Raw genomic sequence first — 26,693 nt, 5'->3', positions numbered from 1 at the left:
TAGAACATTTCAAAAGAGAGCTTCAACCCTCATCTTTCATTGGAAAAAACTCTTGTTTCAGGCTTTTATCATTGTTCATTAAACAACGGTTAAGTTTCTTGAAAATATTTGTTCCCAACAAAACTGAAAAAAAACAGCTTTTGATGAAAGGATGCATTTCATGCAGAATGCCGCTTTGGTGCTCTAACAATGTTTTCCATAAACTCAACGACCTGTTGCTTCCAAAATAACATTTTATTGCAAGAACACTGGAATTATCCATGAGCTTTGCAAGAACTTTTCAGCGCCCTATGTTTCCAGTGATGTGATAGAACAATTTCAGTCACTCAGGGGCCGCCCACTCTCTTAATCGCTGGATAGAGGAAGCAACACAAGGAAGTGGTGGCTTCTCAATGCGTGGACATTCCCAAAGGCATGATACTTAATGATCAGCAGCGCCAAAGCCTTAAGAATAGTTTCTCTATATTATAAACAGTTTCTATAAACCGGGGTTAACAACCTTTTTAAAACTAAGAGATATGTTATGTTACTGATTAGTTCGATGGGCAGTTTGATATGCATTTCCAAAATAACAATCTAGCATGCTGTTAAGATGTGGTTACTGTGTTATTATAATGGTATTGGTCGGTTGGTCGGCTGAATCCCTTAACCACAAGGGTCATAGGTACATCATTTCCCGTGGTGTGTCTTGGGCAAGTACAGGCTAGTGGCGCCCAAGTGCATTGAGGCAATGAGTGATTAATACATCTAAAATACAACGAACCCTCGTTTATTGCAGGAGTTACGTTCCAAAAAGAAACCGTGATTGGCAAAATCTGTGTAGTAGAAACCTTTTTTTTGTAAAAATAAATACTCCATTCAACATTGAAACCCCAAAACTAACTTTTAGAGGCCCGGGCGTTCATTTGAATAAAAACAAAATGTTGTAACCTGTATCTTTAAACATATCATTATTTATGTTTATCATCTCTTATGGACTTTTTATTTATTTGTTCTTTGGGGGTTACGTGGTATTGGGGGACCGCATTGGTGACCGCTTCTGTAAATCATTTCCATTGTTTGCATTTTCAAATCACTTGGACATTCACAATAACCCAGCACCGGACATTTATTTTGTGTGAACTACTCAGGAGTTCCTAGGGGGCTACTTGGTGAGCTGAATAGTTGCTACAGAAAGAAGGGGCCGAATAGGAAGAATAGATTATCTCGGTGAATGGGAGCAGAACTTTCAACAAAACGTGATCATCCGTGAAGTAGCCAAATCCCTTTATAAAAGCCTACAAAGGTGAAACTTACCTCGTGATGACGTACTTACCGACCATGAATTTACAACTGTAACAAAATAACAATTATAGATCTAAAACAAAAACACAAAACACAGAATTGCAGTTGAATGAATGGTCTTTGTTGTCATTATGCAAAAGTGCAACAAAATTAGAGGGCTTCTCCTTTCAGTGTAAGAAAGTGATTTAGAGAGCGGCTTGCTTACCGCATGCTAGCATTGTGTATCCTCAGAATGAGCCAGGTTTCCTGGATGATAATAATCACACACACAAACCCACAAGCACACACACACGATGCCCCATGATTGTATTTGCTGTGTGCTTTCCGCTGCAGGCCAAGAACACGATACGTTGATATCAATGACAATATAGACAATTCTTTTCAAAATCTGCGAAGAAGTGAACCAGTGATAACCGGAGCACAAATCAGCGAGTTGTCTCTGTAAACAATACATATGCAAAGGATTAAAAATGGACTAACGTACTTGCTTTGCCCTGTTTCCGTACTATTCACAACTGAAATAAAAAAGAAACACTCAACTCCCCAAACTAACTCCTGAGCAAGAGGCGACATGGCACCAGATGTCTTTTCTTTTGATGTACCTTGGAAAAGCATCTTCTCTGGTGCCTTATCCTTGCACGACAGGCATCCGCATCCTGCCAGACAACCTGCATTCATTGAATGCAGCAGGGACATCTCCCAGTAAGGCTGCTGATCAAACACCTCACTGAGAACTCCTCAATGGGGTGTGGGCAAGAGACACATTGTCAAAATGCTTGTGGTGAAAGGCAAGATTGTGACAGATGGGCTAAGCAGAAACCTGCAATCGAGCAAGGTGGTCAAGCGCTCCATTTGGAAGGGAAGAGTTGTAAGAAAAATGCATTGTTTGAGTTGGTGTGCACATGTTGGCAGCCACAACCAGTGTCAGCATCTGGTTGACTGCGTTGGCCAACACAGGGGTACGGATTTTTGCATTCCGGGTAGTCCTGCCATTTAATGGTGCACTCTCAGTACACATAAATAAACGATGCAGAACATGACCTTTTTTTTAAATGGCTAAGATATTTATATTATCATTTGTACCTTGTTTACGTCTGTGTTTCTACTTCACACTTGTTCAGCTCATTCAGAGTCTTGATCGCAATTCGGTCTTAATGGGTTGATACACGTGATGAATACGAATAGCCTTATTACCAGCCTGCATGCAAACAAAGCACTGATAGATCAAAAGCCAAGAAAATCATTCATTTAAAATCAAAACCCATAAATGAAGGAAACTACAATATAGACTTGCTTACAAGTCGATATTGCACATACGCCGACTCCCTAAAAATTGCTTTAAAATATCCACATACTGCCCGCGACCCTACTGAGGATAAGCAGTGCAGATAATTAATGAATGAATGAATAACCACATACTGAACGTAATACTACACAAAATATAAATAAAACGTGTATATAAACAACAAGGATCATTTAAACGTGTAGATAAAGGATTCCTAATTCATTTTTATGAACAGATTCAAGCACTGTTTAGGGACTTTCGTAGCCAATGTTCCATTTTCTCCGGTACCATTAAAAAGAGAAATCAGGTGCAAATCATGTGTTTTAAATACAACGTGCAAATTTAAATCGTGTGTGTGCTCTTATCAAGACATCCGTTTTTTAGAGTAAATTGCTAATATATTTGTGGATCCGAACAATATGTGTGTAAATATTTATTCGACAAAGTTTTCCCTATAAGAGTACTGGATAAAAATGTTGCTTCCATTTTCAGTTGCAGGGAGGGAAACACTATCGTAATTGTTTGAATCGCCCATGCTAAACGTTCATAATTGATGCGGAATCCTGGCACTAATAAACATTTCATATGCTCTGCTAAGTTGTGGCATGCATTTGTCCTTTTTGGGCGCGACCCGTGGGAGACAATGACACTTCATAGGACAATGTCATAAAAGTAATACCAACTGCTGTTAATTACAAGGTAAGAAGAAATGCAATGGCAAAGTGAAGTCACCAGAGCAGCCATATTTAGGTCATTTTTCAGTAGTTTACCTGTATGTTTCTTCATTTAATATGTGGTCTATTGATCCAGACTGCTAAGAAACAAGGAGACAATTTCAAGCATTTACAAGCACTTTACCCAAACTTCAAACATTTTCCAAACCCTGAAATCACAGCTTTAAAATTCAAGTCTTTTCAAGGATTTCAAGCACCCTTACAAGCCCTGTTGATAAGAAAGATTAATGTACTGGTCAAATAATAATATAATATTAATGAGATAAATTTTAGCAGGACTTCAAAAGCAGGTACCCGCACACCATTTCCTATATTGACTTGAAAGTTTTTGTCATTTTTCCACCTTTTGGGGCTATTATCATCGGCAAAAAACCTACTATGTCACAATAAAATGAGAAGTGGCCCCTTTCAAACTCAATTATTCAGCACCAATTTACTGAACAGCTTCATCTGCCTCAGCTGACTGTACATCATTGATAAAAATTCCCTTACCCCTACACCCCTGAAGTTCTGATATTATTTGTTTTAAATAAATATACAGTAATCCCTCAGTTACCACGATTAATTGGGACCAAAACCCCTGCAAAATATGAAAATCAGACATGTAGAGTCGTACCTTTTTAAAAGCCTGTAAGGGTGAAACCTACCTCAAGATTATGCCTTACCCACTGAGAGTATACAACTTTAACAAAAAAAAAAACAACTACAAATATCAAAACACAAAACAGATAATTGCAGTTAAATGAATGTTTTTTTATTGTCATCATACAAAAATACATAAAAATTGAAGCGCTTCTTCTTTCAGTGCAAGAAAACGATTTAGAAAGCGGCTGGCTAACTATACGCTACAACAACAACCTTGGAGAGGCCCGGTCTTCGTGAGGATTAAAATACAAATTACAATTTTCATTTTACAAGTTAAAATACCGCCCCGAATGTAGCAGTTTCCCTAGAGTTGTAGATACAGTTAATCCATTTCATGGGTAATAGAGCTGGCGTTGGTGAGATACAGGCTCAACATGGTAGTGTGTGAGTGTTACACTTACTAGCTGCAGTAGGCCGGACCCGCGGCGCCGCTATTGCTCCTTCTCCCGACCCAACATGAATTCCCGCAGCACCCTTTGGTGATAACCATTTCTTTGCGGTCTTCTGACTTTCCTCGGAGTCTGAATTAATTGAAGTATTTATTTACAATGTAACCAGACGGTAAAATACTAGCCGGTGCTGTGCTTTGCAGTTTGTTTGGTGGATATATTGACTTGACCACCCCAGCTGTTTGAATGACAGCATACACTAGCCTATCACAGTTGCTCACATAGGCAATCACGCTCACAAAACACAAAAAGCCCTCCCTAACCTGACCCCGTGATAGCATTTGCTATGTGCTGTCTGCTTAGAAAACAAGGTACGATTCATTTGTATCCATGAAAATACAGACAATTAAATTACATTTCAAATCCGCAAACCAGTAAACCAGAGATAACCACACCTCAAAGCAGCGAGGGATTTTAATATGGTAATAAATACAAAAAAAGTCTGAAAATAATAGTAATATTTCTTTGGTGTCTACATTGGTACTTGTTATCTGAACTCCCACATCCCTGCGAAATATATCTTTGAATCAGATTTGGCCAGTGCTCGTAAGCAGGAAGATAACATTGTCAGCCTGTAAAGTGTATATTCTCACCTAACGTGTGATTTTTTTTCTTTTAAAGCTGTATAAAATAAAATCTCCCAAAATATGTCCCTTGAAAATTGCTGTGAGGCTATCTGCTGATGTGTTTTTTTGTGTTTTCATCTTTCCTCTCACAATGGTTTTCCAGACCATTTTCACTTATTGCACCCGTGGGTGCTTGCTCAATGCAGTCTGCAGTCCGTTTTATGGACATGAGTCAATGTGTATGGGCATGGAGGAGGAATGTAGACTCGCCAATCGCTTCTTTATGCGCGTCTCGGCTGTCTAATGAGAGCCGAACACAGCGCAGGATGCATGAACCTCGTGCACAGGTATAGAACTGAGCTATGGATCTATTATTTTCCTTACCTTAATCAGGGTTTGGCGAAGAGCGCTCAGCGTGATGCACGGCAGTCCTGCACGGCTGCACAAGTGCTATAGTAAACATCCACAAATCAAATATCAAATAAAGGCAAAAGGCGAAGAGAGTTCACGTAGGATTTATGATCCAAAGTGTAGCATTTTACATTTTCAATGTGCATTTAATGTTTGGCGGACTTCTTTGTGCCAAAAGCAGCATAAATCAAAGGCGGCATTATATCACGGCGCCGTATAAAAGGACTTATAAATCCGGCTCACCAAAGATCCAAACAATAAAGTACACAAGTCCAACAGAAGCATAGCTGACACTGGCAACGGTGCGCAAAACGCGCACAGATATTTATGTTGTTTTCATGCTTTATATGAAGAAACACTAAACGCATCAATGTTAAGATTTAATCCTAATCACTTTGCTCGTACAAAACGGGCCAATAGTTTATATTGTGGGAGTACAGTAATGAATTTTCAGGGAATTAGAAAGTTTAATAAGAAATATTATTTGCAATTATAACTAAGATAGTATTCAGTGACATGCAGTCAGGAGAGGCGGGAGAGGAAGTGCCTATTTATTTGCCCGTCTCCATAGTTCATTTAAAAATTAAGACAGGACAGTAAAATATATTTTTTTCTATGCTACAGTTTAGAAATTGCCTTCTTGCCCTGCCAATCAAATGATGAATGAGATTTCGGTTTCTTGATTTGTAAATACTACCTACGACTGTTCCCATGTTTATTTGTTCAGCCCTTAATCACAAGGAGTCTCAAAGGGCTGCACAGACCACAGATTATTCCAAACCACTAACTATTATTACACCATCCCCTGATCTAAAACATACATAAGGCCAAGGAATAACTGAAAAACCTCAACACAACAAAAATGAAAAAACGTTAAGAAGGCACCACACATGAGGTAATCCCCCTTCAAGGATGACCAGGCTGCAGTGGATGTTGCATTAATAAACAATAAAATTAAGGATAAAATAGAAATATGTAAAGTCTCATCTCATCTCATTAGCTGCAACGCTTATCCACAGTAGGGTCGCGGGGGTGCTGGAGCCCATCCCAGCAATTATCAGGCAGTGGGCAGGGGACACCTTGAACTGGTTGCCAGCCAATCGCAGGGCACACAGGGACAGACAACTCGCTCGCTCATTCACACTTAGGGACAATTTGGACCGGCCAATCCACCTGAAATGCATGTCTTTGGAATGTGGGAGGAAACCGGAGTGCCCGGAGGAAACCCACCCAAGCACGGGGAGAACATACAAACCCACACAGGAGGTTCCCGAGACCTTAGAACTGTGCCGCACACGCGCTAACCACTGCGCAGCCGTGCTGCCCAATATGTAAAGTATAAAATAAAATAAAAATCCAATCAAAAGGATGACCAGATTACAAAGGATGTAGCATTAACAAACAATAGAAGAACACCACTAATTCTTTATTATAACATTCTAAATATTGTATTCTTGAATCAGGAAATAAAGTAATTGAAACATTTTATGTTACCTGTACAACTAAGGGACTACAATTCCCTATTCTCAAAAGGAATATTAATTAAAAATTCACAAGAATGATGCTGTAAGAATTATGTTACAACATTTGTTTTATTATACAGTTTTAAAAATGTAAAATAATTTTTACCATTGCATTTTAGAAATACTAATATAAACCAACATCCTAATTTTCCATCAATTAATTTTCTAAACAAATTATCCTCACCAGGGTTAGGGGGCATCCTAATATTAAAAAGACAGTGTGTATAGTGAAACAACATCAATAGAATCTGAGAATAATAAGCAAAACTTCCTGAGAATTAATAAAACATGCGTTTTTGAAAATATTCTTGGGTTGTGAAATTTGCATTGATAATAAGAGGTACAGCGGCTGATTGGTTAGCGTGTGAGCTCCAAGGTGCAGAGGTCCAGGGTTTGATCCCAGCTACCAGATTTCAGATTCAGATCTACTTTATTGTCATTCTAGTACACGTGTATACAGAACGAAATGTCGATGCATCTGACCCCCACAGTTTCCTTGAATGTACAGATATAAATAATGTTGTATTGTATTTTGGCTACGTGTAGTATTTTACCATAGTGCCGATAGTGCAAGAAGAGTAGCTAACCAGATGTGCAATATGGGCAGTCAGGTTAACAAGTCAGGTACACAGTAACCTTAACACTGTAACAATAACGCTGTAATTACAATAGTGCAGAGAGCAATGTGCAAGGAGTGGCAAGCTATAAAAAAACTGCCAGTAGTGCAAAAGTCAGATTAGCAGCCGTTTAGATTTAAGTTAACTATATGTTAGATTGACCATTTAACAGTCTAATGGCCAGGGGGACTAGACTATTGCGGAGCCTGGTGGTCCTGCACCGCACACTGCAGTACCTCTTCCCAGAGGCTAGCAGAGTGAACAGTCCATGATGGGGGTGAGAGGGGTCCCCGGTAATGTTTTTAGCATGGGATAGGCAGCGCTCCTGGCCAATGTCCTGAATGGAGGGAAGTGTAGTCCCGATTATTTTCTCTGCTGTCCTCGTTACCCTCCTCACACTACCCCAGTCGGTAGCGCTGCAGCCTCCACACCACACAGAGATACAGCTGGTCAGGATACTCTCTATGGTGCCCCTGTAGAATGTAATGAGGGAGGGTGGGGGCAGGTGGGCTCTCCTCATCCTCCGCAGGAAGTACAGGCGCTGCTGTGCCCTCTTAACCAGTGATGCAGTGTTCACGGACCAGGTGAGTTTGTTTGTAATGTGCACCCCTAGGAACTTGATACTGCTGACAACCTCCACAGCCTTGTTGTTGATGCAAAGTGGGGCATGGTTGGGCTGGTTTTTCCTAAAGTCGACAATGATCTCTTTAGTTTTGTCGACATTCAGGACCAGGCTGTTGTCCCTGCACCAGCCCACCAACTGCTCCACCTCCTCTCTGTAGGCCAGGTCGTTGTCATCCCTGATGAGGCCCACCACTGTTGTGTCGTCAGCATACTTCACGATGTGGTTTGTGGCGGACCTAGGGACGCAGTCGTGTGTCATCAAGGTGAACAGCAAGGGGCTTAGGACGCAGCCTTGGGGGGAGCCCGTGCTGAGGTAGATGACATCTGAACTGTTCTGACCTATCCGCACTGATTGGGGTCTGTCACAGAGGAAGTCCAGCAGCCAGTTCTGCAGGGGGGTGTTGAAACCCAGGAGTCTCATTTTGTCTACCAGATGTTGTGGGATGATGGTGTTGAATGCTGAACTGAAGTCCAGGAACAGCATCCGCACATGGGTGTTCTTCTCTTCTAGATGTGTCAGGCTCAGGTGAAGCGCAGAGGAGATGGCATCCCTGGTGGAGCGGTTTGTCCTGTAGGCAAACTGAAAGGGGTCGAATGAGGAGGGGAGACTGGAGGTGATGTGCTCTTTAACCAGTCTCTCAAAGCACTTCATTATGATAGGAGTCAGTGCAACGGGCCGGTAATCGTTGAGTGATAAGATCTGGGGTTTCTTTGGCACCGGGATGATGTTGGCAAATTTGAAGCATGATGGTACTTTGGCTTGGTCTAGCGAGGTGTTGAAAATGTCTGTTAGTACACAAGCCAGCTGATCGGCGCACTCCCTAAGTACCCGCCCCGGAATGTTGTCCGGGCCTGGAGCCTTCCTTGTGTTGACCCTTCTCAGGGTCTTCCTCACGTCAGATGAGTCCAGGTGGAGTGCTCTTTCGTCCTGATTTGGAACCGCTTTCGCTGCAGGGGTGCCGTTTTGTGCCTCGAACCTTCCAAAGAATTTGTTGAGGTCATTCAGAAAGTCCATGCTAGTGTTCTGCACTGGGGCGGTGGTTGACTTGTAACTGGTGATGGCCTGAATGCCTTTCCACATATCCCTGGTGTTGGTTGTGCTGAGGAAACGTTCCTGGATTTTTTGACTGTGCGTTCGCTTTGCTAGTCTGATAGCCCGGTTCAGGTTAGCCCTCGCTGATAACAGCGCCTCCTTGTCACCAGATCTAAAGGCAAGGTTCCGCACTTTTAGTTGTTTTCGTATTTCAGCAGTCATCCAGGGCTTCTGATTGGCACGGGTGCATATAGTTTTGTTATTGCTGACGTCTTCTGCGCATTTACTGATGTAGGCTGACACAGAAATGGCGTACTCATCTATATTTATTTTGTTGTTGTAAGTGGCAGCCGATTTAAACATGTCCCAATCAGTGCAATCAAAGCAGTCCTGTAGTGCCTCCATTGCCCCCTCAGACCACACCCTCACCTGCTTCACTGTAGGTTTTTCTCTGGTCAGCAGGGGCTTGTATGCTGGAATTAGCATAATAGAAAGGTGATCTGATGAGCCAAGATGGGGGCGGGGGGCTGCTTTATATGCACCTTTGATGTTTGTGTAGGCCAGGTCTAATGTGTTCCTACCTCTTGTAGCAAAGTTTACATGCTGATGGAAATGCGGGAGAACTGTTTTCATATTGGCCTGGTTAAAGTCCCCCCCAGCCTCCTTTGCGGAGTTTGCATATCCTGTCTTAGCCTATGTGGGTTTCTTCCGGCGCTCCAGTTTCCTCACACATTCCAAAACCATGCATGGCAGGTTGATTGGCAAGTCCAAATGGTCCTTAGGTATGAAAGAGCGAGTGAATGATCGTTTGCCTCTGTGTGCCCTGCAGCTGGCTGGCACCCGGTTCACGGAGTCCCCTGCGCACTGTCCAAAGATAGCTGGGATGGGCTCCAGCACCCCTGCGACCCTAGCAAGGATAAGCGGTGCAGGTAATGGATTGATGATATACAATGAGCCTCACCTATAGGGAGCAGATGTAAATGGCCCCTACGTGTCTGCTAAGTGTACTTCGAAAGGCCGGGCTAAAAAATGACAAGTAAAATGGTGCGTGTTGGTTACTTTGAGTCTGCGTAGTTTGTATTCTTACTCGTGGTTTATGGCACTTGCCTTCGCTTGCAATACACCATACAGCGACATTTAGTGGTACACACTGTCCCTTTAAAAGAAATAAGTACAGAATTTATGTATTTCAAGATAAAGGTCAAGTTATTATGATTTGAAAATAGGCAATTTCACAGAAAAAAAGTACTTAAAAAATAAACGTAAAAATGAACATAAAATGTGAGACATAAAAACACAAGAGATTATAATGTCTCAAACATAAAAGACCAGCTTCATGGATTCTTTTATGAGTAGGGAGGAGTAGGATCACATAAATGCACTATTTAAAAACAATCAATACATAGAAAACAAATCCAAAGAGATGCAAGTGAATGTAACGAGGACAAATTGAACCCAAGCAGCAAGATTTTTTCCTGTGACCCTTTTCCTCCATTTTTCACCATTACATAAAAAAGGAGTCACATTCTACTGAGAAAGAATTCTATCAAGCCACATGAATTGAAGAAAGAAGATGATATATCATTTTTAACGAGTTTTTAAATCTCTCGCTGATGTCATACAACGCAACCGAGTCGATACTCTAGTTGAGGGGCCCCAGATTGATGCCAACATAATATAGCAAAAGAAGGATTCTACAAAGGCTACCGTTCCACTATGATCAGTTGTTTTTTTAGAAAAGGTTGGTATATTTAAGTACAGTACCTGGTGAAGGTATTGGTCCCCCAAGACATTTTTGTCATATTGCCAGATTTCAGGCTTCAAACTTAAAAAAAAAAGGAAAATATTTTCTAAGAATCAACAACATGTGAGAGACAATCGTGAAGTGGAACCAAAGTGTTTCAGATTATATTTACAACAAAAAACCTGAAAAGTAGGTGTTGCTTGACATCTAACAATGACACACAAAGTGCACTGGTGTGCCATTAGGTTTCAGTTTAAATGCACCTAAAGGGACAGTATTATGACTTCATTATGAAGACCAAAGAACACACCAGGCAGGACCATCATAAAATTGTAAAAAGATCAAAGGAGGAAGGGGCTATAGGAACATTCCGCAATATTAAGAGATCTCCCAGACCACTGTGCAATTGATACTATTGAAATGGTGAGAGCATAAAACAAAAGCAAACCCACAAAGACCTGGCCGGTTCTCCAACCTTTTGACCGTAAAATGGATACAACTAATTAGAGAAGCAACCAAGAGCCACATGATAACATTGGAAGACCTACAGACATACACAATCTGTGCATGAGACAATTATCAGTCATACTTTGCATAAACCTGCCCTTTATGGATGATTGGCTAGAGCAGGGGTGGCGAACACGTGGTTCTAGAGCCCCATGCGGCTCTTGCCCAATAAGAATGCGGCTCTTCGCCTCATCATATTTTCTATGTACTGTGGCTCTTTGCCTCGTTTCATGTTTAGTTTTTTTGGGTATATTGAGGGTGGACACTTTCCTTTAAATCAACACAAGAACAATACTTGTTGTATTAAAAGTGTGCTTATGGGAAATAATATGTTTTTAATTGTGTGTGTTTGTGTGTGACTGTCTGTCGTGGCAGGTCAGTGCATTGTGTGGCTCTTTGACTCTCACAATTAAAAATTTCAGCTCTTCGTGTCAAACTTGTTCCCCACCCCTGGGCTGGAGGAAAGGACTTTCTGAAAGAATACCACAAAAAAGCTTGTTTGGCGTTTGCAAGAATGCCCCCGCGACCCTATTGAGGATAAACAGTGCAGATAATAGATGGATTGGATGGATTTTGTTCACTACTGAATGTCCAATCCATCCTCATCCATGTTAAATGATTAACAGAGCGATCCCATAGTGTTTATATGATGTATAAACAACTACATAATGTAATAGTTCAGAGAAGTATGTAAAGTTCAAGCACTTTATATTTGCGTACTTACTGGCACATGGTTTCAATGCATTGTACTTTTGCAGTTTTCACCCTCCGTAGAAAGAATTAAAGCTTCAACTACACGTCCCCTGTGGTCCTCCTTTGGTGGTTTAGCTCATTGTAATATCAGTGACACTACAAATATTGATTCTTTAATCAGGATTTTATCACTATGAGGCTTTAAATAATTCACACTATCCCTTTAAATACATAATCGAGAGATCTTTGTTTTTAGCGAAACCACCTGATTCTAAAGTCGCATTTATGCTAAGTTTACTCATTTGTGTTTAGTGCTTGCCACTAGTAAATGCATACATAAAATTTTCAGCCTAAATGAAAGATACCTTTCCTTTGATTGGGACGTGATCGGTGAAAAATGACCCACGTGGCGTCGCCTGTATTTTTACGGTGCTAGCTTTTACAAAATACCTGCTGTGAAAGCTGTCATTAAAACAACAAAGGCGGAGGTTTGGCACAGCACTGTATTCCATCAATGGATTTGAAGTGACATCAAAGGTAGGTTGTTACTGACGGGTTACATCAAGTCACCTGTATAAACGGTGTGGTCTGCACCGGAAAGAGGTGACAAATCTTGTCATGTCGCTCTTTGTAGTCCATGTTTATCATACCCAAAGCGGCCAGTTTGGGGATGGCTTGCGTAATGTAAACCCGCCATCAGAGAGACGTTCATGCCACTACCGAGAGATTTGTTCAACCCCTAAAAAAGTAAGCATAAAATCCCTCGAGACTTCCAAGCTTCATTAAACAACACTAAATTTGCTGGAGATTATGTGCATTGGAATCCCTTGTTACTTTCTGGGTTTGCAAAAACATGAAGAAATATTTTTACCATTTGCTGTTTTTTGGTCTCGATCCTGAACAGGAACTTTGGAGCTATGAAAAATAAAAAAATAGTCAGTGAAAAGAATTCCAAATCCCAGCTTCAAACCAGTCATATGTCAAAAATGAATCCTGCAGGTGGTTTGATAAGACTCATGGCCTCCTTCCCAAAAGTAGATCAGTACAGGGGTCGCCGTCGTTGCCAAGCTACTTTTTGTTACTAATTAGAGCAAAGGGCACCCTGTCTGAAGCTTGCTAAACAGCTAAAAAGATGAGCAGATGGATAGCTACAAAGCTAAAAAAAGATAGCTAGCTAAAATAAAAACTGCTCATTTTTCCCCATTTCTTTTATAAAACCTTTAAATTGGATTTTCCTGTGAAAGAAATCCCTTAAAAGATGAATAAATGTATGATTTTAATTCTGATTCTATTATTTTAGTTGCTTACACAAATATACTACTCAACTAGATTTTTTGTCCATGAAGCCCATAAACTGGAATTTGTTCATTTGAACGTTTTAAAAAAGCAAGCCATTATGTTATTACTCGGTTGTTACTTTGTTATTACCAGGTTAACCATTAAAAATAGGGTTAAACACACTCAGACAACCACTAAAATAATAATTCTACCAGAAAATAAAAAGATACAGCAATGGTGAGCTATTTTCAGAACAGGTCCGCGGGCACCTCAGCTGTCCTCAGGGGGCACCATGTTGGAGACCCCTACCTTAGAACAATGTAGACTGCATACATTAGTATACAAGTCGAACATATCGATAATGATAAGCAAAATTAATTGATTGGCTTGACTAAAATATTTATGTCATGATTAATGGGAAGGTGTGCAAATGTTTCCTTTTTTCGAGCCATTGCAATTTCTTATGGAGGAAAAAAGTGTTGTGTTACTCCGCTATGTTTGTCATATACAGTTGACAAGGATTCATTTTTCGTAGATAATATCTACGTAAACTTTAAAGGCACATTGTGTATTTTTAGCGTATCCTAGTGGTTAAAAAATCCAGAGTCTCAAAGAGACCAAATGGCAATATTTATATTTGCAAGATTTTTGTTTTCAGGTATCAGTAGTAGCAAGATGGCAGAAAAGTGACACTCACATGTTATGTGAAATAATTCCACCCATGCATTTTCATAAGATAGCTCGTGTATTTTTGCTTATTATTTTAAACCTACATTAAGTGATTTACTTATTTTTTTTTTACAAATAGGAGGCGCTAGATATTATATAATTCCCCTCTAAATGCTCTTAAGTCTAGAAAATTGTATTTACTTTATGTCACATGAGGCTCACCTAGCCAAATTGACATGATTGTCTCTTGTCTTGCTGCTAAGGGTACCCACAAAAACCAAAAGCAATTTGAATGGCTGGGCAACAGTTTGAGAGAAACAATGATGGGGTTTGGTTACTTTGGATCTCCTTAGTTTGTATTTATTCTTGAGCTTTGCTGCACTCAATTTAAGTTGCAGTATCTAGTGGTCAAATATTAAACAGTGTCTTTTTTAAAAAGATAATAAGAAAATGATTGTTCTTATCACAAACTAAAGGTCTTCTTGTTTTCCCTCCTAATCTCATCTGTTAGAAATTCATTTTCTCTCCTTATTAAAGCCACACCTATGAAGTCGCTCCTGTGACATTGAAGACCTGTGATCTGTTTTATTAGTTTCGTGTTTTGAAAATGACCTTCACAACTTGGAAGTGAAAAGAAATGAAATGTGGTTTATCTTTTTCAAACAGGCCTTGCAGCCTTCTAAAGTGACATACTGCAGCATAACACTAAATGGGGCAAGAACATGAAGCTGTGTCAGAGATCTAGAAAATAAAATATTGCATGTTGTGCTTAAACAGTATTACCTTGTTTATCACGGTCAATGGGGGGCAGAAACCCCCGCAAGGCATGAAAATCCGCACAGGACAGAACATTACAGTTGATCAATTGTATTATAATAATATTGTTATTATACTAAAGTACAATACAATTGGAGGGCTTCTCCTTTAAGTGTAAGAAAGCAAATGAGTGAGCCGTTGGCTAGCTGTACACTAGCATCACGTATCCCTGACAGTTGGTAGGTCTTTGTGATGATTAAAATACAACCGTCCAGAATGTAAAGGTTTACCTTTAGGGCATTCTTTTCATGTGTAATGGATCTGGCATGGTTTAGACACAGGCTCGGCAGTGGTGGCTTGTTACTAACTTGATACACCGCTATTGCTTTTTCTCCTGATGCCACCTCAGTTCCTCCCTGGACCCGATAACAATCCACAGAGCACCCGCTGGTGATCACCCTTTGTTTGCACTCTTCTGACGTTCCTCAGAGTCTGAATCAATTGATTTATTTTCAATGTAACAAGATGCCTAAATACTAGCTGTAGGTGTTTTTCAAGGTTTGTTTTGTGAGACAAAACAGCAGAAAATGGTTCCAAACCATTTGCATGAATGTACAAGAACATCTGCAAACTTTTCAAAAAAATGAGAAGCTTCCTTTTGGATTTGCACTAGTGATACAGTGTTTTGGGGAATGAACAAGTAGTTTTCAAGAAATTCACATCTTAACAGCAATTGAGAAACAATGTAATTGATTTATATTATTGTAAAGTTGCGTGTGATTTAAATAAAACAAGGCCATAAACCCAGAGCCTTCTGTTAAGCATTTTTTACAGTGCTCTAAAGACTTATCCGCAGGCTGAAAACTGTAGTTTTCCAAAAGTCAACTTTCGCCAGTCCAGTCAGACAACAAGCAACAATCACTTCGCTGCCAAATATGTTTAAAAAGTGTCAAACCAGAATTATTATTTGCACACTGATCCACTTGAGTGGTGTGAGCAGCTGCTGCGATAAACTTCATACAATCTGTTCAATACCAGTAGCTCGTCCAAATCCATTACACACCTCAGCGCTGTTTATGACCACCGAGTCACTGAGGACTCTGTATTGCTTTTACCTGATGAATATCTGTTGTGTGGCTTCATAAAAAACGTGTAAGAATGAATAATGTAGTAAGCGGTATTGTTAAATGTAAACTATAGTAGACACGCAGAATGAGGAGAGACGACATCAATAGATTTTAGATTGCAAGAAGGACCAAGAGAGGGGCTTTTAGAAAAGACAATTCCGTCCCGTCCTTTAGCCTTCCACCCAGCCTTCTTTTTTTATTAAATCTTCTAGGTTTAAAAAAAAACCAACAGATCAGCCCCAAAGGGTACATATATATATATATATATATATATATATATATATATATATATATATATATATATATATATATATATATATATATATATATATATATATATATATATATATATATATATATATATACTGGACTGTCTCAGAAAATTAGAATATTGTGATAAAGTTCTTTATTTTCTGTAATGCAATTAAAAAAACAAAAATGTCATACATTCTGGATTCATTACACATCAACTGAACTATTTCAAGCCTTTTATTATTTGAATATTGCTGATTTTGGCTTACAGCTGAAAAAAACTCAAAAATCCTATCTCAAAATATTAGAATACTTCCTCAGACCAAGTAAAAAAATCATTTTATAACAGCAAAACTAAATCAAACATTTAAAAATGCCCATTGATGCACTCAGTACTTGGTTGGGAATCCTTTTGCACGGATTACTGCATCAATCCGGCGTGGCATGGAGGCAATCAGCCTGTGGCATTGCTGAGGTGTTATTGATGCCCAGGATGCTTCGATAGCGGCCTTCAGCTCATTTGCATTTGCAGGTCTGGTGTCTTTCATCTTCTTCTTAACTATACCCCACAAATTCTCGATGGGCTTCAGGTCAGGGGAATTAGCAGGCCAATAAAGGACAGTGATGCCATGGTCAGTGCACCAGTTACTGGTGGTTTTGGCACTGTGGGCAGGTGCCAGATCATGCTGGAAAATGAAATCCTCATCTCCATAGAGCTTTTCAGCAGATGGAAGCATGTAGTGCTCTAAAATCTCTTGGTACACAGTTGCATTTACTCTGGACTTGATGAAACACAGTGGACCAACACCAGCAGCTGACATGGCTCCCCAAACCATTGCTGACTGTGGGAACTTCACACTGGATTTCAAGCAACTTGGATTTTGCTCCTCTCCAGCCTTTCTCCAGACTCTGGCGCCTTGACTTCCAAATGAAATGCAAAACTTGCTTTCGTCTGAAAAGAGGACTTTGGACCACTCTGCAACTGTCCAGTGCTTCTTCTCCATAGCCAAAGTCAGACGCTTCTTCCGTTGTCTTGAGTTCAGAAGTGGCTTGACCACGGGAATACGGCTATTGTAGCCCATTTCCCGGACACGTCTGTGAACTGTGGCTTTTGATACCTGGACTCCAGCTTCAGCCCACTGTCTCTGAAGCTCCCCCAAATTCTGGAAGCGGCTCTTCTTCACAATTTTGTTAAGGCTGCGGTCATCTCTCTTGGTTGTGCAGCGTTTCCGGCCACATTTTTCCCTTCCAACAGACTTTTTGTGGATATGCTTTGAAACTGCACTCTGTGAACAGCCTGCTCTTTGAGAAATTTCTTTTTGTGTCTTACCCTCCTGATGGAGGGTATCAATGATGGTCCTCTGGACAGCATTTAGATCAGCAGTCTTCCCCATACTTATGATTTAGTTTACTGAACCAAGCTGAGTGTTTTTAAGGCTCAGGAAACCCTCGCAAGGTGTTTTGAGTTAATTAGATGATTCAGGTGATTAGTTGAATAGCCTACTTGTATACTTTTTCATGATATTCTAATATTTTGAGATAGGATTTTTGAGTTTTCTTAAGCTGTAAGCCAAATTCAGCAATATTCAAATAAAAGGCTTGAAATAGTTCAGTTGATGTGTAATGAATCCAGAATGTATGACATTTTTGTTTTTTTAATTGCATTACAGAAAATAAAGAACTTTATCACAATATTCTAATTTTCTGAGACAGTCCAGTATATATATATATATATATATATATATATATATATATATATATATATACCGTAAATTCCGGACTATAGAGCGCACCTGATTACAAGCCGCACCCACCACTTTATGAGTGGTTTGACACAGGGCAACGGGACACACAGAAGTATGTTTTACAACAGCAATCCCTTAAAATTTTGCATTACAAGTAGAAACTAAAATAACCCTTTCTGTATATATTTCATATAGAAAATAACTAAGAGCAAACATTATTTACAGTTACAAACAATTGTTTTAAAATACAATTACTAAAAATATAAGGATTTACTAAAAATGTTTAAATTAAAAAAAGGATAGGAGAGGAGTGTTTACCGTACTGTAGTGTAAAAATGTATTAAAATAAAAGTGATATTATCATTTCCTAAAAAAAACTATTCCATGAGATTGTTTGGCCAATCAAAATACAGCACACAATGCACAATCTCAATTTGAAAAGCAGCTAAACCATAAAAGGTCAACCCGAATACAGCTGGGAACTATGTATACTTTTGTAGGAAAATGATGACTTTTTGATATTGCAATTCATATGCGTCATAAAACAAGACTTTTGGGTTCATACAAAAGATGTATGTTTTACTACAATAATCCCTTAGAATTCCACATGATAAGTAGAAACCATTTTATTTTACTCAAATAACCCTTTATGTATATATTTCATATAGAGAAAAACAAAGAGCAAATATTATTTACAGTTACAAATAATTGTTTTAAAACAGAATTTCTAAAAATATAATCTCAATTTGAAAAGCAGCTAAACCATAAAAGGTCAACCCCAATACAGCTGGGTACTATGCATACTTTTGTAGTAAAATTGAGATTTTTTTTTATATTGCAATTCATGTACGTCATAAAACAAGACTTTTGGGTACTTACAAAAGAATTAAGCCTCTAAAGTTGTAAAATATGACAAAACAGACCACTTTTTCAGCCAATGGGTAAGAATATATTTTCTCGGCGAGGAACAATTTCAATGTTGTCTAATTGGATGCTCACCCCAAGACTGGATGACCTTGGAAGTCTAAGTTTAAAACATATTTCTTTAGAAATCAATCTAATTCAAAATTAAATTCTGTTCAAACCTGAAGACACAGTGCTCGCAAACTCAAGTCAATAACTGAGAGTTTTTCTCGATGAAGGACACAGGCTTGCCACTGCCAAAAGGCCAAGCTTTTCACCGGGAGCTACATGTGGGCGAAGAAAAAGTATAATATGCGAATAAAACGTGTTGCCTGTAATAACAATCAATTTAAGATAAGCTTTGAATGAATAAAGCCCGTTCGAAGAACGCCAATACGGAGTCATATAACGACGGCCTTGTAATTACATGTCAGGAAGCAAATAACCTGCAGTTGACTGGAATGCCCACCAAAATCTGGGTATAAGAACATCATTCTACTAGCTCAGAACTTCACACCTACACAAAATCAGATTAGTCTACTAGAAAAGGGCTTATCGTTCGTCCCCACGGTAAATATTCGTAAGAAACAAAAGGAAATTCTGAGAGGAGAAATCCAAGAATTCCACCGAAAGCTTAAATTAGCAGCCTTCTTCAACAGGTCAGAAGATTCAGAACAAAAACATTTCATACCAAAATCTGATTGGGAACCAAGGAACAACCAAATCCCTAACATAATAACACAAGTGATTGAGGATAACCAAATCCTAATTAACACACTAAACCCGCAGTCTCACAGAGACAAAGATAACCTTAGCAGAGGAGAATGTGAAGCCCTTTTTCAATTAGCTAACAACAAACAAATCGTTATCAAACCAGCGGACAAGGGTAGTGCAATAGTTATCCTAGACAGAACACAATACATATTTGAAGCACAGAGACAATTAAATAACACAACACATTATAAAAAATTAATAAAACCAATATACCCAGAAACAGCCCAGAAATTAGAAGATATCATACAAACACTACTAGAAAATAAATATATTAACAAAAAACAAAGCCGCTACCTAATGGGAGAAGAAGAAGCCAGGCCCCGTAGATTTTACCTGCTACCTAAAATCCACAAGCCGCCATTATCGTGGACTATACCATATGAAGTGCCAGCAGGAAGACCAATTGTCTCAGATTGCAACAGTGAATCCTACAGGATCGCTGAATACATAGACCACTTCCTAACTCCACTATCCACAAAACATAATAGCTACATTAAGGACACATATGACTTCGTAAACAAAATAAAACAGATTAAAATAACGCAGGACACTATCTTGTTCACCATTGACATTGATAGCCTCTACACAAACATAAACACAGTCGCAGGGTTAACAGCAGTAAAGCGCTGGATGGAAAAATACCCGGACGACAAACGCCCAGACTAATACAACTCTAGAAATTAACCTCACTAGGAACGACTTTGAATTCAACAAGGAATTCTACTTACAGATCAGTGGTACAGCCATGGGCAAAAAAATTGCACCTGCCTATGCTAACATCTACATGGCACATTGGGAGGTGACAGCTTTTGAAAAATGCGACAAACTACCCACCAATTACTTTGGATACTTGGATGACATTTGGGGAACATGGACACATAATATAGAGGAATTCCACCAATTCCTACAAATCCTCAACACACACCATAATACAATTAAAGTCAAACATTCCACAAATGACCATCAGATAGATTTTCTAGACACAACCACTTACAAAGGACCCTCATTCACCCAAACACAAACTTTAGACACTAAGGCCTTCTTCAAAGACACAGACACACATGCACTCTTACACAAAAACAGCCTACATCCAAAACACACCTATAGGGGCTTAGTAAAATCACAGTTGCTCAGATTCCACAGAATCTGCTCACAAAATACGGACTTTGTAAAGGCTACTCAAACCCTGTTCAAGGCACTGAGACCGAGAGGATACTCTAGATCTTTCCTCAGGCAAGTCCGTAAAACATTTTTAACCACAGGGCAACGGGACACACAGAAAATGATCCCCCTAATAAGTACCTACTCAGAATTTAGCCAAAATGCTAATAGAAAAATTAGACAAAATATAAACCAGACACTACAGAACACAGACATAATCCAAGATTACAAAATCATCTCAGCCTTTTAAAAGAAACAAAAACCTAAAAGACTACTTAGTAAAAAGTAAATTACCGGAAATCAACATAACACAAACGCAGGGCCCCACATTCTACAAACAAGCCACCACAGTTAGGAACACCGTCACCAACACAAACTACCTAATTAAACAAACAATCACACCTACTACGGAAAACTGTATATATGTCATAAAGTGTAAACACTGTGACATTAAATATATAGGAGAGACAGGAAATTCTATCAGATGTAGATTAGCACAACACATTTACAACATTAGGAACATTAGACAAAATAATACACATCTTGTCGCCCACTTCATTCAACATGGACTACAGGCTTTAGAAATATGGGGCCTGCAAACAAACAGCAATTGGACACAAAGGGAAAGACGTAAGGCAGAAAGACACTGGATAGAAAGACTTAACACTCTTTTCCCAGATGGACTAAACGAACGCAGGTGAGAAACGCTCTAGTTTCCTGGATGGCCAGTGCAGAAACTTGGTTTCCCAAGGACCTCCAAAAATTTTTTGGGGGGACCTTGAGAAAGTAAGATTGCTTCCTAACTTAACCTTAACCTTAACCTTATCCTTAAACCTTACCCTAACCTTAAACCTAACCCTAACCCTAAACCATAACCCTCATCTTAACCCTAACCTAATTAGTCCTAACACTGCATGACCCTTCAGCAGCTTCAAATTCCCCCCGAAATCCAGGCGCAAAAGACATACTTTAGGGGAACTTGGAGTCGGCAGAGTTTCGAGAGTCGCGCGCCGGCGGCCGGCTGAGAACACCGATCGGTGATCTCGCCGTTAATGAGAACATTTCACAGATAAAAAAGGAGAGCGACGGCCCACATTGTTACAGTTTCTTCAAAAAGGGTCTTTTGGATGCCAACTCTGGGTTTGGAACGAGAGTAATTAGCATCGAGGGAATTTGGCAGCCAAGTTACTAGACGCGGTGATCAAGAGTAATTATGAAACGAATTGTCCCAGCTTACCTTTTGATCGGAGTTGGGCTGATAGCAAAGACCATACGGAAATGCGTTTAATAGAGCCGCTCGGCCGTCAGATTTTGTAGAGACGCCCGGCGATATTATTCACGAGTCTGTCAGCAGTGACTGTAATTACCGCCTGTGATGCATCACCTTCAATAAAAGGACGCCGTCCAAGTGTCTGTTGTGACGACTCAGATCATGTTATGGTTTTTTGCAGGTGCGTAGAAAAAAAACAACATCAGGGAGTCTTACAGAAGAGAAACCCTGTCATCTGGCGAAAAAGGATTCCAAAACATCTCACGTCGGTGTCAGGAAAAACAAAATTAGCCACGTGAAAAGCCACATGAAATCATCTTTTCTTTGGTTTGGAACCAAACTAGAATGTCGGCGTGCAAATGCTACTGAAAAGAGACCAACAGCGACCGCTCAAAGACGCAGATCAGGTAAAATGTCGATGTTACAAGATTCAAGATGGCGGCCCACATGGATGCTGCGGCTCATTGCTCTCCAGCTATTCTTCTATTTATCACCGTTCTCCTGTCTTTTTTGCTTTCTTTTCTGGACACATGCGTGGCCGATAACAATTATGGTCGGGAGGAACTTATTAAATTGGGTGTGAGTCTGAATTTCGGCACTTTTTATTCCACCTATGATATCCCGAACGAGATACGAAGAAACCCAGGATCTCCGTGGTTGGCCACCCCACCTCCGAAGTAACGAAGGCGCTGTAAAGACAGGAAGCAGAAGGGGGGTTGTCATGCGGGTAAGTGTGTGAAGTGTGCGAAGCCGAAGGAGCAAGAAGGAGACGAAGATGTGTCTAACTCCACCACTATTTCTTCATCGATCTTGCCGGTCAACCGACGCCTGAAACTCAACGCACCCGAACGGCGACATCTTGTGACGATCTCTACAAAGACTTCAGCTAAGTTAAACGATTCAGCAAAGCTAAAATTTGGTCTTTTAAATATTAGATCGCTTGCTCCTAAAGCTTTACTTGTTGATAGTATTATTCATGATTACAAACTTAACTTGATTGGTCTATGTGAAACTTGGTTGAGACCGGATGAGTTTTTACTATTAAATGAGGCTTCTCCTCAAGACTACGTGAGAAGGGTAGCGTTGTCGCGCTAATTTCTGAAAAAACGCTCAAATTTACTCCTCGTACCTCTAATAATTACAAGGCATTCGAGGCTCTTGTATGCGGTCATCTCTATTGTCAATTTATGTAGTAACTATTTATCGCGCACAAGGGCCATACTCAGGTTTCTTGGATGAATTCACTGAACTTTTGTCTGACCTAGTAACCTATGCAGACAAAATGATAATTATTAGGGACTTTAACATTCATATGAACTCCCCACTCAGTTCACTTACTGTTGCGTTTCTGTCTCTAATTGATACATTTGGCTTTAATCAACTGGTTGATTTGCCAACTCATAAAGACGGAAACACGCTAGATTTGGTTCTGGCTCGAGGAGTTTCAACCTCAAACATGACGGTGTTACCGTGTACTACCGTTATTTCTGATCACTATTTAGTTACATTCGAGGTGCTAGCTAAATGTAGTACTAAAAAAGCTAAAGGATTTAGCGGACGCAATATAAGCACTGGCAGAGTTTCTGAGCTCTAAGATCTTCTTTCAGGAGTAGTTGCGTCCTTTCCTTACATACAAAGGCTCTATCGACTCACTTATGAATGAGTTTAATGCTACCCTGGCTAGTGTCCTGGATTCAGTAGCGCCCATACGTCTTAAATCACGACCTAAAAGACGCACGCCTTGGTTTACTGATGAAACTAGATCCCTTAAACAAGAATGCAGGAAATCTGAAAGAAAATGGCGTGCTACCAAGCTTGAGGTTTTCCATCAAACCTGGTGTGACAGCTTGTTAAAGTATAAAGCGGCCCTTGCCTCTGCAAAATCAGCCTACCTTTCGAAGGTGATTGCGTCACAAAAGAACAACCCCAAAATCCTTTTCGACACTGTAGCATCGCTTACGAGGCAACAGATTATCCCAGATAGTTCTTACCCATTTAGCCCATGACTTTTTGCTCTTCTTTAATAAGAAGATTTAATGCATACAGGAAGAAATTTCTAAAGACAGTATTAATACAAAACATACTAAATGACTGAAATCTATAGATGCACGACATGGTGGCTGTCCAGGGAATTTGTCCGGATTTAGTGAACTGTCACTCGATAATCTTAAATAGGTGGTGAATACGGCCAAACTTGCCGGTTCGACCCGCTTCCAGGTTCGCTTATTAAAGGTCTTTTTGGGGTCATTGGACCTTTAGTTATAAATATTATAAACATATCACTCTCCTCAGGTGTAGTTCCAGCGGCTTTTAAGTCCGCTGTTATAAACCTACACTGAAACGACCCAACCTTGATCCGGAAAGCTTAAGTGAATATAGACCTGTGTCAACCCTACCATTTCTTTATAAAGTATTTTAAAAAGTAGTGGCACAGCAGCTGAATGATTTCATATCCGAGAACAATCTTTTTGAATCAATGCAATCAGGATTCAGGGCTAACTACTCTACTGAGACAGCTCTGGTTAAGGTAACCAATGATCTCCTACTGGCAATGGACTCTGGCGCTTCATCACTTTTGCTGCTGCTGGACCTTAGTGCTGCTTTGACACAGTGAACCATAATATCTTACTAGAACGGTTGGAAAAATGGATTGGTCTCTCAGGAACCGTCCTCTCATGGTTCAGATCCTACCTCTCAGATAGGACGCACTGTGTTAAATATGGCGAAAAGACATGCGAGCCCTTTAGTGTTACCTGTGGTGTTCTGCAGGGTTCAGTGCTTGGCCCCCTTCTTTTCAGAATTTACAAGCTTCCATTAGGTGATATTATTCGCAAGTATAATATCAGTTTCCACTGCTACGCAGATGACACTCAACTATATCTTCTGTTGGAGCCATCTGCCATACTAAATTGTGAAAATTTGGAGGCCTGCCTCACGGAGATAAAAGAGTGGATGTCACTCAATTTCTTGTGTCTTCACTCTGAAAAGACCAAAATGTTAGATATTGGTCCATCTAAATGCCGTGACTTATTCTCAAAAACTGCTGTGAACATTGACAAATGTCCGTTAAAAATGTAGGTGTCATATTTGTGTCTGTCCTTTCAAACACATGTGAAGAAAATTACTAGAACCGCTTCCTTCCATCTTCGCAACATTGCCAAAATTCGTCCTCTACTGTCTCAGTCGGATGCGGAGATTATAATTCACGCGTCTGTTACCTCCCGTCTCGATTACTGTAATGCACTACTCTCCGGTCTCCCGAAGCCCAGAATCAAAAGTCTTCAGCTGGTACAAAATGCTGCAGCGAGGCTTTTAACAAGGACAAAAAAGTCTGATCACATCACGCCGATTTTGGCTAACCTGCATTGGCTCCCTGTTAGCCTAAGATGTGATTTCAAGGTTCTCTTAGTATTATACAAAATCATACATGGACTTGCTCCCTCATATCTTTCAGATCTGATTTCCCCCTATGTTCCGGTCCGAAGCCTTCGTTCTTAGAGCGCCGGTCTTCTGGTGATCCCAAGAGCCAAGAAGTGTGCCGCTGGTTCGAGAGCGTTCTCCATCCGGGCACCGGTGCTGTGGAATGCTCTTCCCCCTGAGATCCAATCTGCAACCTCAGTGGAAATGTTTAAATCTAAGCTTAAAACACACTTCTATTCTATAGCATATGAATAACCTATACTTTTCGTGGACAATATCTCTGTATTATTTGTGATTGCAACATCCTTTGCTGTTTGTTAATCCTGAAAGGGGGATGCCACATGTGCGGTCCCTTCGCAAAGTTTCTTCATTTTCCTTATGTTGAGGTTTTTGAGTTTTTCCTTGCCCTCATGTTGGTTCCAGATCAGGGGATGGTGTAATAATAGTCTGAAAAATAGTCTGTGTAATAACTTGTGCAGCCCTTTGAGACTCTTTGTGATTAAGGGCCAGACATGGGACCAAGTCACACATGTGCAAGTCTCAAGTAAGTCCCAAGTATTTTTTTCTTGGGCAAGTCAAGTCAAGTCAAGTCACAGGCTGTGTCAAGTCAAGTCAAGTCAAGTCCTGTAATAGGTCAAGTCAAGTCCAAGTCAAGTCACCTTTGGCGTACTGTTGTAATTTTAGCTTCAGAATCTGATCTTAATAAAGTGAAAGGCAATATATAAGAAATCAAGTAATCATCCTTGGCTAATGTGCCTAACCTGTAATAAAATATTTGTATCCTAAATACTCATGTTCAGTAAAATACATCATAGACTCAAACAAACAGTGATATCGTCAGTATTTGGTATTTATTGACAGAAAAAGTGATCTGTAGATCGAAACCCAAACTTTTACTTTTTTTTTACTTTTACAAAGTAACAATAACAGCTAAAACAAATACTAACTTACAGAGGATTAAACTGTCACATTTCTCTTGCTCTTTTCTTTGCAGATTTCTCTCTCACACGCTTTCTGTCACTCACTCAAACAGTATATCCATAAGTCAATCCCTTTTTATGAGGAAACAAATAACAGCTAAAACAAATAGCTTATTATTATTAAACTTTGTTACATTTCTCCTCTCTCTCTCACTCACACACTCACACACACTCACACACTCTCACTCACTCACTCACTCACTCACTCACTCACTCACTCACTCACTCACTCACTCACTCACT

The sequence above is a fragment of the Urocampus carinirostris genome, chromosome 14, assembly GCF_059441175.1.
Source record: "Urocampus carinirostris isolate Australia breed hairy pipefish chromosome 14, RoL_Ucar_1.0, whole genome shotgun sequence".
In the NCBI taxonomy this organism is placed as follows: domain Eukaryota; kingdom Metazoa; phylum Chordata; class Actinopteri; order Syngnathiformes; family Syngnathidae; genus Urocampus; species Urocampus carinirostris.
This window is presented reverse-complemented; position numbering follows the sequence as displayed.